Raw genomic sequence first — 10,933 nt, 5'->3', positions numbered from 1 at the left:
CAGAAAATCATGAATGCAGCTCATGAATCTACTGAACATGTTCAACTGAACAGAGGAGATGTTGGTTTGTGGTTAAAGAGTTTTTTACACAGAAGATCTCAGACGAGATAATCTTCTCTGAAAAGATCTCAATGGAGTCAAACAGGATGATGTTGACAATTTCAAACTGTTGGAAGATGTAATAAGACAAGAACTTCTTGGTATAATGACTAACATCAGCAATGGATTCAACACAAAGACATTTCCAGTAAATCTTGACCTGAAGTTCAGACCAGATGAACTTCTGGTTGATCACCTCTGTCAGTGCTGTTGGGTTCAGTGTCCAATCTGTAAAGCCACCTGCACCAACACCACAGAGAACCATGATGGGGACCACAGTGTGGCTTTTCACAGAGTGACTGGAATTAATGGCACCTTTTACCATTTAACACAAAATCTCTGTGTTGATATTTGCGCAAACATAGTAGCAAATAATCTGAATTTTAATACACCAGATGGAGGAATTGTTTGGAAGAAAATTAAAATAGCAGGGCCTCAAAATGCCACCTGGAGCATTACCCCTGACCTCTCTGAACTACTCTACTGGAAGTGGTTTGTTTGCAGATTCCAGCAAGATCTGGAGAAATACCATAATAAAATTTTTGAGGGGAAGGGTAAGATACCAGAGGAATGGAAAACGTTCACAAATCAGGATGCTATTAAAAGTTTGGACATGTATTAGATCAGCGGTATTCAACTCCAGCCCTCGGGGTCCACCGCTCTGCACATTTTATTTTTCTCTTAACTGACAAACTCAGTTCAGTTCATGGATCTCTCTCATAATGAGCTGATGATCTGACTTAGGTGCATTAGATAAGATACTCATACAAAATGTGCAGAGCGGTGAAAATGTATTAGATAACACACAAGAGCCAATAGCATTTCACAACCATCAATGATGTAAGGCTTTTTTTAAATTTGACAGCATTTTTTTTTTTTTCGAGCACAGACACACATTTTATGTGTGGAGATGGTGATTGAGTTTATTCCTGTCACAAATGAAGAAATAAATTATGACATTAGTTGTATCTGCCTGTTGACAAATGGTATGTTTGGGGGCAGGGGTTCAGTTAGATGTTCATACTGTTTACATTGAAAAATCGCACCGCAACATATACGCAATAATGTCAATATTATTACCCAATATATAATGTAATCCTGACGATAATATTCGAGTCAGCATATTGAAGCTAAGGGGGTACATACTGTACGTACAAGGCATAAAATTAATCTAAAGGGTCCTTGAGAGTCAAAAAGCGACGTTAAGTGGTCCCAACAATGCTTCAGTATATGACGAGATGGGTGTGAGAATGTGTTGCTCACGAAAACTTCAAAAAGAAAACTTGTGTCTTGGTTATTGGTGCAACCCTCATGCCCTAAAGAAGGAAACGCAAATCTTACGTCCCTCTTGCAACAATTTTGATCTGCCCTGAATGCTGGGTTGTGTCTTGACTCCTCAGAGTGGTTGCATCCCACCATCTTATATACAGGAGGGTGGCTTGGCATTCAATTCAATTCACTTGCGAATTTTCATTGGTCTCTTCTTAAACTAAGAGGTTATCGGGTTCCCCATGACATCAGTTGGCGTAATGAGGGCTTCACAAGAAACCGAGACATACTTTTACATTTGTTACATTGTAACAACACAGAGTGGGTGGAAAACAATTTAGGCTACCATTTAAATATGTCGAAGGATAGTGTTTAACTGAACACGATCGTATTGTCTTTGAGCTACTGGCATATGGACATTACTTTATTGCCAGAAGATGGTCTTCCCAGTGAGGTCAAGCTACCTCTGGCTGTTTAAAGAATGTTTGTAACCCTAAAGCACAAATCCAGTCAGTCATAAGCAGCACAGGTATATTTGTAGCAATATCCAACAATATATTGTATGCGCTCAAAATTATCTATTTTTCTTTTAGGCCAAAAATCATTAGCATATTAAGTAAAGGTCATGTTCAATGAAGATATTTTGTACATTTCCTTCAATTAAATTGATTTATTTTTTATTAGTAATGCACATGGCTAAGAACATTTGAACAACTTTAAAGACAATTTTGATGTATTATTTTTGGCACCCTCAGATACCAGTGCCCTCATTTATCAACAGTACATAGAAAAGGTTGTTATATTTTACACAAATAGTTTGCTTAGTTTTGAGAATTTTATAATTTTGTCTCTTATTAAAATAATTTTTAAATGTGCTTATTTACACATTTAAACCTATATTTTTAAAAGGAAACAAACTTGCTCCACAAACTATATGCCAATTAATATAAGCGATAACTACAAGAGGTGCAACTACTCAGAATCATCTGTTTTGGAGCAGAGTTTCCCCCATTTTTCCAGTAGAGCTGAAAAAAGTGGTTCAAACAAAAGCAATGCGAACACTGATGGTGTCACGAACAGCACCTCTGTGTGGCTCTCTCCGACCGCTACCGGAGGGAGCTCTCACTGGAGTACTGATCACCACGGACTCAGTTTCCCAAAACCCTGATTAGCCCTGCCAGGTGTCTCTCATCTACACGCACCATATAAAGAACTTCCTTACGGACATTCGTTGCGAAGTCTTGTTTGTTTCGACTACAATTCCGAGCGTTATTCCTGTGTTTGATTACCTGTTGCTGACCTAGACCTTGTTTGTTTCTGTGATTGTTCTCTGCCTGCCTACCGACCTTTTGCCTGTTACCGTTTACGTCTTTTGGATATCCTTTGTATCATACTGATTGCTCCTGTCTGACCCTTTAAATTATTAAAATAGAGTATTTACAATAATTATTCACCATAATGCATGATGCGATGACAATTTCAAGTCCACAGCTTCTCCTAATGAATTGTTAATTTGCTTAACTATAATTTGAGCTAGAGAACAACAACAATAAACTTTGGGTAATCAAAAAATGGTTTTATTCATTAGCCTTTTCCTTTAGGAAATGGTCAGACTTTAAATAGCAACACAGAACAATAAACGATAGAAATAGCAAATCGAAAAAGAAAAAATGTATCCAAATGTTGGAGAATTGAGTAACTTTAATATAAAACGTAAATATGATACTTGATCACTGTTGTCACGCATCTTACAGGTTCTACCACTACCCAATCACAGCGATCTCCCTCACCAGAGTTCTAACTAGCAGCATTCTCCAGATGCATTATCCAGCAGCATTCCAAGCTTTACCACACTGAAACAAGTATTTACAAATGCACCTCTCATTTTAAACCCTGTTCCCGAGCTCCTATTTATCGTTTATGGTAACGCATCTAACACCAGGGTAGGAGCCATCTTATCCCAGCAGCAGGGGAAGCTAGCTCGACTCCATCCACGTGCCTACTTTTCCAGGAAGCTCAGCCTGGCGGAGATAAAATATGACATTGGCAACAGAGAGCTTCTAGCTATCAAACTGGCTCTAGAGGAGGGAGGCATTGGCTGGAGGGCGCTGCACATCCCTTTGTAATATGGACGGATCATAAGAATCTGCAATACCTTAGAGATGCTAAGAGACTGAATCCCAGACAAGCTCGAAGGGGCTCAATGGGCTTTACCCATTTCAACTTCACCATCTCCTATCGTCCAGGACATAAGGATGTCAAGACTAATGCTTTGTCTCACATTTATTCTAAAATTGAAAGTCCAGAAAACATCCTTCCTGATGAACTCCATTCAGTGCGTCTCCTTTCCAGTCGCTTCGTGCCAGCTCCCGACAATCCGCCAGGCTGCCCCAAGGCCGAAAAATTTTACCCTGATCACAGCGTCACCCTTTTATCCATACTACTCATACATCCTTGGGCAATGGCCATCCAGGGGCCAATAACAAACTCTCGCTGTTACAAGACCACTTCTGGTGGCCAGAGATGGCAAGGGATGTGAGGCGGTAGGTGAGTGGATGTAAGGATTGCACCATGTCTAAGAGCCTGCCACACTTATAAGCTGGTAAGCTGTGTCCCCTGCCAATCCTGAAATGCCCCAGGTCACACCTAGGAGTGGACTTCATCACAGATCTGCCATCCTCTGAAGGTAACACTTGTATCCTGGTAATCGTAGATCGATTCTGCAATTTATTACCTCTCAAAGGTTTATCCACTGCCCTGAAAACAGCAGAACTGCTGTTTAACAAGTATTCCAAGCTGTACATAAATAGCTCCAGTGAGAATGTTCTTCAGTGGGATGCGTGCAATTTATTACCCATTAGAGCGCCAAAAATAGTGCTTCTTTAATACCGATATTATGGTCACTTCTCAAATTTTAGCATAAAAGTGTAGCTGACATCACAGCACAGCTATTGCCTTTATCTTATGTGTGATCTATTGATTTTATCAGACGATGGCTCAATTTATTTTGGAAGGTAGAGCTGTATAAGTAGTCTTAATGAGTAGCATTTTAGTCTATTTCATATTTATGAAGATGTCTGACAACAGAAAATATATAATATCAATGAAATAAACAAGACAAACTGCTTTATTGAGAATTTAGCTGCATCAAAATACAGTATCTTGCGGACAGTGTAATCGAACAAGTTCTTTGAAAATCATCTATGGCCTATGAAACTGTTAACTATGGTTTCAATAATAGTAAACATCTCAAATTATGACTCTTTGGTCGCCTGTGATGAACTGCTAAAAAGCTAACATTCTTAATGGCCACATCTGTAAGTCACTTTGCACAAATGATAAATAAATGTAGAGAACATGCACTTAATTAAGTAATTATCTATAACAGGTTACAAGTACAGTATTAGTAATGTGTGTTTTTGTTTTATTTTACTGTTTTGTTTTGTTTTTTTAAACAGATGAGATGTAGATGCACGATGGCTAGAATTTGTCAAAGTAACACTTGAACATGTTGTGTCAAAGAAGCAGAATGGTAATGAAAACCGTAAGAATTAAAATGCAGAACACAACTTTATTTCAAACATTTCATTAAAAGCAAAACCAAAATAGCAAAAATTAAAATACAGAGATGAATGATATGTGACTGTTATGTATCTGTCTTGTTTTATTTTGAAGTCTTCATCTTTTACCTCGTCTTGGTCTTTGTGGTTCCCTCTTGTGTCTTATTACCACTGGTTCATTGTCTTGATTGTTTCCAGGTTTTCCTTGTTTCTCAATATTAGTATGTGTAACTATACCCCACTGTTTGCCCTTGTCGGTCATTGATGTGTTTACAGTTCTTGATTAATATTCCTGGAATTCTGTTCTTCTTTGGGTTACTATTTTGGAGTTTGTCATTCAACTGCTATCTGCATTTAGATACTGAATCGTTTTATGTCTGGACAATGCATTAGAGACACACTTAAAAATTCTTTAAAAAATTAAGAAAAAAAATTGTAAAAATCTAGTAAATATATAAAATGCAGATTACTCATAGTACATTATTAAATTAAACTGGATACATGAATAAAGAAACCACACAGAAAAGAAGTGATAAACAAACTTAAAATATAGACTCAGTAATTTGAATTGATCAGGTTTCAAACTTTTTCAGACAATCAGGGTACAAGTTCATGAATTTGAAAACGGTAAATTACAAATCAGTTACATTATTCTGATAACATACAGAATTACTAAATATTAAATATATAAAGTTTCTGTAATAAATACATTCATTGTAGAAACTTCAATTTGTAGCTTTTTGCAATCAAACTTTCTTTAGAAATATCGCACCATACTAACAATCAGACAAAGAATGAAAAAGACAAATTTTTGTTGGAAGATTCAAAATAGCAGAAAATTTTTATAGATGTTATATTATTTTATAGAGCATGTTTTCAGCATTCAGAAGCTTATAGCCCTTCTGAATCACAGAGCAAAAGGCTCTTAGTGTCTGACTAAATATGGTTTAGCTGAAGCACTTGGTTATATTTTTCTCATGGTTTTGCAGGAGGCAGTGGGACTTCAGTTGGAGGGTTCGGCACATCGTCCATCTTCAAATCACGACAGAACAACACAGACTCTTCACCAAGACCCAGGTTGTACTGCCACAGATACACACGCTCATTTGGTTTTAGCTCAAATGAAAGCTGTTCTTCCACTTCGGTGGCTTCATGCCAGATTTCTTTCTCAGTGTTCACATGTGATCCTCCATATTCTGCAGAAAATGAGAACTGCCGCTTCGCGATTAACCCTTCCAGGACTCCAGATGCAATCGTGGCTGACATGCCGAACTTCCAGTTATGTGTGATGTCTGTTATCTTCTCCTTACTGTATCCAACCTTTTTAACAACCTTCTTGTGCCATGTCACTGCTGTTTTACTGTCATTACTTGCACTTTTGATATTCTCCCACCTACCGAATGCTGGCCCCTTAGTTATTGATAGCCCACCAGGCAGGAAGTTAACAACAGAGGGATGAACAGAATAGGTATCGAAACAGCTATTATCCGCTATGCTGTTGCCTTCATTGTATTCAACTCCCCACTTTGAGAATGGCTTGAGGAAGCAGAAGCTCTTTGACTGACCCCAGTAATAGAGACCACTGAACCAATTGAAACGCAGTGATTTTTCTTCACCATATGTATATTTATTAAGGTCTGTTGTCTGACGAAAAGTTCCTTTTGCTAGGAAGATGATGTAAAACCAGCCACCGGCTGAGAAGTAGAAGTCCCCACCCACGCAGTTTTCATCAAGACTGAGAACTTTAGCCTCGCTGTCTGTTGACAGGTCTTTGACCTCGCGAAAGGAGTCACCCTTAATGACGTAAAAGGTTTCATTCCAATCAGCAAGATAATGGTCTCCATTCTGGCAGGAGGGATGCAGACTGAAAATAGTGGGTCTAAACCTTTATTCAAATTACTTGTCTGCATGTAGCAGCCAATATCAGAGCGGATTATATATATCTGTGTTTTCCCTCCACAGATATCAACCCCTTTTAGTAGGTTCTTGGGAACAATGCCTTGCATTATGGCTAAACCTGCAAAACAGGATAACACAGAAATTAAGTAGATCTGATGAGATTATGTTGTTCTAGTACTCTGTTCTAACATTATTCAAGAGACATCTTCAGCTCACCTGCTTTAGTTATTCTCTTGTTAGAAAGATGTTCTTAGTGAAACACTACTGCAACTGGAGAAAAGAAAAAACAATTGAATGAATGTCAAGAGTCAAGAGCCCTGCTAATTCTATATATTTAGAGATGTAACTAAATATTAAAATGAGTTCCATATACTTACATTTTCATATTCTGATTTAACATAATTACTAACATTTCATGTGTATGTGTGTATATATATGTATTAGGGGTGTCAAAATTAATGCAGTAATAATGTGCATGAAGTTCTGTTTAATAACTTACGCTAGAGTGCCAAAAGTTACATAGTGCTGCTTTAAAACCAATATTCAGCACTAGCTTTATTCTGGGGTCAGAGATGGGCATGGAACCACGCCTCACACCATTGTGTCGCTGTACCTTCAGCCCATGAGAGTACACGTCTTTTCAGAGGTCTACCTTGCCCATTGAGAGTGAGAACTCATTCTACTAGACGCATGGCTCCATCAGCAGTTCTGGCAAGATGTCTGTAGAGCTTCAGGTTGGTCTACACCTAATATATTTGCTAGATTTTTCAACCTACATATGGAACTGGTCTTTTCTACAATTTTAAGTATCGGTTCTTGACTCAGGAGACTGGTAGGAGACCGCAATCCATTATGGTGTAAGTTCCCTCATATGAACTCTCATATCGGGTTAGCGTTCCACATGTAGTGGCTCTTCTCATGGCCCCATGTGTGCACTTTTACTGAATTACATCTCAGATTCAGTGTTTCCCTAATCAGAAATTCAATCTGTCAACAGATTCTAAGCTCTCATGTGGAGCCTACCTCAGAATCTTCCTTACGCGATACTTGTTATGACACGTTGGCTTGTCAACATTTGTGCCCCCATGGAGTTGTGACACAATATTGTAGTTCGTAGTAAACAACATAAAGGTAACGTCTCAGTTACGTATAGTAAACCTTGTTTCCTGATGGAGGAAACGGAACCATTGTGTCCTTTATGCCACAACTCTGAATTGCCTCTAAGTGGGTTAATGTGCCTCTCAGAACAGACTCGGAACAGAGCGAGTGAGCAGATGCTATTTTGGACTATTTATATATTTATAGGATGTCTGGGCCATGGCCAGCTATGCAAGTTCTGCACACCCAATTTCATTGGCCCTTTTCTCAAAGATCCCAAGAGTAACCCCTAGTGGAGATTCAGTAATAAAATAATAATATAATAATATAATAATAATTATAATATATATATATATATATATATATTAATCATCAGATTAATCATGCTTAATTTCTGGAAAAAATGATCTGCAAAAAAATAAATTGATTTCTTTAATGAAATGTCAGCACTAATATATGTATATATGCAAGTTTTTGCACTAGCAAAGAAGAAAGAAACATACCTGGACAAGCGTTGACTGCAGCACTGGTCCTACAGAGCAGCTTTCAGCCTGAGGGAGAGAGGAGTCTGAAAACTTTCTGCCCGACTCCTGCTTTAAATACAGAGCAAAAGAGGGCTGGATGTAACACACCAACTCAGGAAAAGATAACAAGCATATCGTCGAGAAGGAAAAAAACAAAACAAAACCACTTTCGATAACGGTTGGACTAAATAACGAGAAGGTGCTGGTGGACAAATAAAACTTACTAAAGACCTGCTTCTTGTTCTATCCACTTCAGCTCTAAAGCCTTTTAGTAGACCACAGCTACCGAAAGAGCTTCCTAACAGCTGAGACGAGAAATGTTATGCCATTCTGTTAGGATATAAACATACCAACGCTTTTCATTACGCAGCGGCTACTGAATGAGTTTCTCAGTGCGAAATTCCCTCGATATCCGGGGGCATTTAGACTCCTTTTGGGAAATATTAAAAATAAAATAATCAATACAGCATTTAGTTTAATCCTCTGCTTATATCCATCTCCACCTGTAAGCTCTTTCATTACTCTTGGTCATCATATCAGTATTTTATTTTCCAGTTGCATTCAGAGTCGTGTTGGGATAAAAATAGCTACAGGTAGCGCCAATTTCCATCGCAATGTGAACTATGCAACCAGAGGATATAAAACACTGGACCAAGTGTATGTTAATATGGCAAATGCTTACAAAGTCCAGGTATATCCTCATTTTGGTTTGAGCAATCATTTTTCACTCATGGTTTATCCTTGTTACATACCCACTATTAAGACCGCCAGGCCCATGGTGAAGCCAGTTAAAATATGGCCTAATGATGCTATCCTACAGGATTGCTTCCATCATACAGACTGGCGTGTTTTTAGTGACCGGGAATTACTAACACGCCGAGGTTTTGATGAGTACACCACTACAGTAATGGACTATATCAATTTTTGTATAGACAGGGATACATTCTGGAAGCCGATACTTGTATTTCCCAACCAAAAACTAGCTCTTGAGTGGGAAGTACCTGTACGAAACTGATGTGGGGGTAAGCGTGCGGCTCTTTTGGAGAACACATCGCTGAAGTGGGAATGACGAGGACGGATGTTGACAGGTTTCTTCTCCGGAGGACTTTCTATGGACGTGGAATTGACAAGCAGACTGGTAACAACAGGGTGAGGTCGATTGGAAAGGCATTCTGGGAAACAGCTCTTGCCCCCATCCCTTTATAGGTAATAATTAGTTTGCAAACTAGTTTAGAACTAATTTCTAAACATATAAGTGAAGTGAAGTATCATGTAACTTATTTTATCCTCAGATTCTTTCTTGTAACTCTTCCCTCTCAGTCACATACCTGTCTGGATGGCTACAGATGGGTCCAGGTGGAAAGGTTCATAATGGTTTATGAGTTTTAACAGCATCTGCTTTAAATAAACAGTTAAGCAGATAACAACGCACTCTGTCATACTCGCTAGAGTTTTGCATAATTATGCGCATAGACAGAATCATTTGTTGAATGATATTTGTCTTTTACATAAGCTGCTCACTTCTGGTATCACAAGTGGTACTCTAACAAATGTGGCACAAGCACAAATATGCACCGTGAACTTCAATATTTTTAAAACAAATTTCTATTTCTTTTTAGTTATTGTCTGATGTACCCATTGACGGATTGTGTAAGCATCATCATCTTAACTGGATACAGATTGAGAAGAGAGAGGCAGATTAATATCAGCATAGATGCAATTATTTTTACGATGTAACAAGTACATTGTATATTAAGGGGATATATTAGGGGTGTATATTCTCTCCTGGCACACGTTCTGTCTCACAGTGAAAACAAAGTATATGCGTGATTATCTTTCTCAATATTCAATATTTTTGTATACAGAGGAATTTTGTAATGGTCCAAATAGAGTGTAGCATTAGATCAAATTGGTTGTCTTTTCCAACGTCTAACAGATTTTCTTTGCATTCTGATCCATCCCTGGTGGTTCTTTGACTTTATGAAAAACTTTTACACAAAGTTTGTGCCTACTTTCGTCTGAGCACTGAATGCAAAGGTGAGCAGATACAGAAGGGTCATGGCCCAGGTGGAATGATTCATATTAGTTTATGAGTTTGCTTTAAATATACAGTTGAGCAGATAACGCGACTCTCGTTTTGCATATTTATTCATGTACACAGAAGCCTTTGTTAAAATGTTATAGTGATATTTGTCTTTTACATAAGTCAAGAAATTACACTTAGATAAGTGAAATGCTCGGTAATTTGTGTGGACTGAAGTACGTGACAAGTTTCTGGTTGGTCACAGGCATCCAGTTTTCAGTAAATACAGTTAAAGCATTACTAAAAATACAAACACACTCTTTCATGCCCAACATGGTTCTTAAGTGACCCGACTGACCCCAATTTTTTCGTATATCCTTGCAAACACTACCCTTCTAATACACACAGCATGGTTTCAAAATGTCTAAAATATTAGTTATAAAATATCAAAATTCTGTCGT

At 38.1% G+C, this 10,933-nt stretch overlaps 1 long non-coding RNA gene across 1 annotated transcript; it reads right to left on the bottom strand.

The window, feature by feature from the left end:
• Positions 1–6,810: 6,810 nt before the first annotated feature.
• Positions 6,811–8,482, bottom strand: LOC122331685. Its single transcript, XR_006248266.1, has 3 exons — positions 8,429–8,482; positions 7,044–7,097; positions 6,811–6,945 (listed from the first exon to the last, which is right to left on the bottom strand). It is a non-coding gene; the product is annotated as an uncharacterized LOC122331685 (long non-coding RNA).
• Positions 8,483–10,933: the final 2,451 nt, after the last annotated feature.

The sequence above is a fragment of the Puntigrus tetrazona genome, unplaced genomic scaffold, assembly GCF_018831695.1.
Source record: "Puntigrus tetrazona isolate hp1 unplaced genomic scaffold, ASM1883169v1 S000000001, whole genome shotgun sequence".
Classification (NCBI taxonomy): domain Eukaryota; kingdom Metazoa; phylum Chordata; class Actinopteri; order Cypriniformes; family Cyprinidae; genus Puntigrus; species Puntigrus tetrazona.
Note: the sequence above shows the minus strand (reverse complement) of the source record. Positions and strands in the feature narration are given on the sequence as shown.